General features: G+C 36.8%; 1 non-coding gene across 1 annotated transcript; it reads right to left on the reverse strand.

Annotated features, from left to right (window-relative positions):
- Positions 1 to 501: 501 nt before the first annotated feature.
- Positions 502 to 632, reverse strand: LOC131751717 (small nucleolar RNA SNORA18). Its single transcript, XR_009334282.1, has one exon. It is a non-coding gene; the product is annotated as a small nucleolar RNA SNORA18 (small nucleolar RNA).
- Between the last annotated feature and the right edge of the window lie 3,812 nt (positions 633 to 4,444).

A 4,444-nucleotide genomic window follows, 5' to 3' on the forward strand; every position in this document is an offset into this window, starting at 1 on the left:
CAGCTGCATGGCACAGGGAGATCAGCTAGGTGGTTTGTGACCACCCAGAGTGGTGGAATAGGAAGGATGGGAGGGAGGGAGATGCTAGAGGGAAGAGATATGGGAACATATGTATATGTATAACTGATTCACTTTGTTGTAAAGCAGAAACTAACACACCATTGTAAAGCAATTATACTCCAATAAAGATGTTTAAAAAAATTTAAAAATAAATAAATAAAGGATGCTGACCAATGGAAATAGATAGCTATATGCTGGTTGTAGGCATATAAATTTGTCCAAATATTTGGAGGGTAGTTAGGCAATATGCGTTAAAGTTGAAGCTGTGCATAGTCTTTAACTCGGGAATTAAGTACTGAGGAAATTCTCACATAGTTGCATGCGGATATTTGAGCAAAAGTATTTACTACAGTTATAAAAATATAACAGTACAGATCATTGGGATATGCCAGTACCTAAGATTTTGAAAGTTTGTTAGGTTTTTCATAGTTTACTTGGCAGCTCTGGCTTATAGTTCTTCCCCACAGATCTAACAGGTAGTTCTACAGGTAAAGGAAACCATATAGTTACTCTGTGAGGCATTTCCAACCATGTAGGTTTACAGAAAAAGCCCCATTGGAATAGACCTCCCCTGTTCTAGGGTGTGATAGCTTAGGAGTGATTATGATTTGAATTTAATACATTTTAAGAGGGTGTCAAATTCAGAATCAGGCAGATCCATCTCCTGACCCTAAACATGGTCCTAAAGTAAATTGATTGAGGAAATTGGATCTCAAAGGTTATAGGCAGTGAATTTTGAAGTGTCTGTATTCCATAGGAGATCAAAGAAGCCCAACTTAAAGAATTGTGGACTGACTGACATGACAGCTGTGGATTGAGCAAAACTTCTTTTTGAAAAGGCTATCTTATCTTAAAGATTATGACTTTGGAGGAAGTAAGGTGATTGGCTGTGGAAAGAATCAGAACATGTGAAATACCTTAAAAATTTATTGACAAATAATTTTGCCTATGTTACACGTAATAAAAAAACCCTTTTCACTTTGGAAAAAAATATAATGCATTTTTCTGGAGACACACAAATTTGTTGAAAGTATAAAAACAGATTTGGCATGATAAACACTAAATTCAGGATCAAGGTTAATTGGGAAGAGAGGGAAGGAAATGAAATTGTGTCAGTAAATCCATGAATGCTTTGAAGCAAAAGTAGCCTTGTATTGTTTTGTTTTAAACTGGGTAGCTACATGACTGTTTATGATATTATTCTCTATACTTCTAGGTATGCTAGAATTCTCACTTTTAAAAAATGGGTAAGTAGATGATGAAGAAATTGATATTTGCATCAAACCAATCTGAAAACTATGGAGATGGAAGGAAAGAGTGGGATGAGATAGAAGTAGATTGAAGGGGAAGCATGAACTCATGAAATATCACCCAGATCAGTGAGAAGGCAGGTGGATAACAGAAAGAACACAATGTGGGAATCAACAGGAAATGGCTCCCAGGTCTCAAGTGTTAGAGTGAGACTTAGGAAGATGTGAACTGGTTTCTTCCCAACAATGCCTCTGGTGAGTGGAAAATCAGGGACCTGAGTTCTTCCCCTGGCTTTGCCCCTTTTGTAAGGGAGGTTAGTATGAAAGTCGGTGTCTGCCCTGCCACACTTTTCTCATCTGTAAAAGAGTAGGAGAGCTAGGTACATTAGTCCTGTCACATTTTCGTGAAGAGATTTGTGGCTTCTACTGCTAGATTGCATAGGATTTTTACTCTTGGTTTCTAACTTTAATGTGTTGTTCTCAATATTAGAGTAGCAAAATAAAATATCTCCCCCGCACCTAAACTGCTACAGCGTTTTGCCTTTCATGTATTTTGGATCAGCATCTTTAGACTTGTTCTTTTAAAATGTTCTGGTCTCGATTCATTTTCAAACATTTCCTTTAATTCTTAATATTTTCACACTAAACAAAATCCATTTTCCTACCCTTTTTGCTAAATGTTTTTTCTACTGCATATCATTAACAAGAGAACAATTTCCAGGGATGTCTTGGAAACAAATGTAAGAAATGGATTCAACATATGGCGCTACTAGTTATCGTAGCTGAAACTGACTTAAATTCCCTAATTCATAAGTAAAAGAAAATCTGTATGTGTTGGTTATATTTATATCATGTATTTTCCATTTCAAAGATAAAGTAAGAATCAGGAAAATAAATGTTCTAATAATTTATTTGATTCAAAAGAAAAATCATTTAAACACCAAATAACTTCAAAAGCAGCAAAAGAAATATCTTTTACAACGGAAGTATTGTTCAGGACTAGACCATTTGACTTGGAAGAAACAACTTGGGTAATGTGACAGAGAATCTTGACAGAATTTGTCCCAGTCAGTTTCATTTTAATAACTGTTTTAAGTTAAATATCTACCAAATCAACTCTAGTTGATTCCAGTAATGCTCCTTTACTGTGTATATATATAATATAAATAAAAGTATTTAAATATATACACATATATTTAATTTAGCTGTGTTAAATGGCATTAGATGTATCCATCAAGCTTTTCTTAGAGTTTCGCTTAGTATTTTCACATCTTCAGTGTTGTGCACTTTGGAAATCGAGAGCAAAGAAGTAAAAAATGAGGAAGTAGGAACTAATTGGGTGCTTTCTTTGAAAGGATGAATGAAGTCTTTGAATAGAGGCTAAACCCCAGCAAAATAAGTGAAAATAAGCAAAAAGTACGAAACTCTATATAAACATATTATTTTTACATTCCTTTGTTTTGGTGATTATGAGGAGAAGATACGAGTCTAATACATATTCCAGTCCTTCAGTTTGTATCATCCCAGTGCAACCACTTCCGTCTTCCTCCTCTGTCTCTTTAAATATGTCCATTAGAAACAGTAAGCACCTCACTGTAAAAACTGTGGATCATTAGGTAAATGAAATAAAGAGAAGCAGAAGTGTAAGTTGGATGCAGAATGAGCAAAGCAGTGAATTGCTAAACAAAGAAAAACAGAAATATTATCTATTGCTGAATAACAGATCAACTCAGCCTCCAGGAATACTGACCCTTAAGCAACTCTTAGCAGAAACTCAGAAAGACAGACCGTGTGGTCATCCAGAACACTCAGATGACTTCTAGAGTTGTCGGCATGTTAGGTGGCCTAATACCAGTCTTGGTTGTATTCTAGAAGGTCTGATCTTGTAGATGAAACAAAGGACCAGGAATCTCTGGACAGTGACAGCCCTTACCAAGGATTGTATTGGATTGACCAAAAAGTTCGTTAGGGTTTTTCCATTAATGTCTTACGGAAAATCTGGAACGAACTTATTGGCCAACCCACTAACAGTTGTTATTTGCTTCAGAACAGAACCCACCTACAGCCTGGTAATACAAAGGGAATATTAAAAAAGAATATCAGAGGATCAGCTAAATTATCTACAGCTGCACTGTCCAGTATGGTAGCCACTAGCTACTGGTGAATTTGAATGTTTTAATACTAAATAAAATTAAAGATGCAGTTCCTCAGTAGCACTCTCCACATTTAAGTACTCAGTGGCTGACATACTGGACAGCACAGACACTGGACATTTCCATCATCTGGGCAGTGCCAAGCCAGAATATTGTGGTCCATGAATCAGCGGCATTGGCATCACCCAGTGGTTTTTATTTATTTTTTAAATTTTAATTTAATTTAATTCTTAAAATAAATTTATTTATTTATGGCTGTGTTGTGTCTTCATTGCTGCACGCAGGCTTTCTCTAGTTGAGGCGAGCGGGTGCTACTCTTTGTTGCGGTGCGCAGGCTTCTCATAGCAGTGGCTTCTCTTGTTATGGAGCATGGGCTATAGGCACGTGGGCTTCAGTAGTTGTAGCTCGCAGGCTCTAGAGCACAGACTCAGTAGTTGTGGCACACGGGCTTAGTTGCTCTGAGGCATGTGGGATCTTCCTGCATCAGGGATCGAACCCATGTTCCCTGCATTGGCAGGTGGATTCTTAACTACTCTGCTACCATGGAAGTCCCCCAGAGGTTTTTAGAAATGCAGAAACTTGTGCCCTAGTACATCTTTATGTGATATGTGTGTACATTAAAGTATTAAAGAGTAATGATCTAAAGCTCATTCCAGGATTCCAGTCATTAAAAGAGAAATGGAATACAAGTCAGAAAGCTGAGACAGAATAGCTCAGTAGTTGTACAGGAACTATCTATGTACAAGAACTATCTGGGGAATATTACTCAGCCATAAAAAGAAAAGAAACTGAGTTATTTGTAATGAGGTGGATAGACCTGGATTCTGTCATACAGAGTGAAGTAAGTCAGAAGGAGAAAAACAAATACCGTATGCTAACACATATATATGGAATCTAAGGGAAAAAAATGTCATGAAGAGATTAGTGGTAGGACAGGAATAAAACACAGACCTACTAGAGCATGAACTTGAGGATATGGGG

The sequence above is a fragment of the Kogia breviceps genome, chromosome 2 (assembly GCF_026419965.1).
Source record: "Kogia breviceps isolate mKogBre1 chromosome 2, mKogBre1 haplotype 1, whole genome shotgun sequence".
Classification (NCBI taxonomy): Eukaryota; Metazoa; Chordata; class Mammalia; order Artiodactyla; family Physeteridae; genus Kogia; species Kogia breviceps.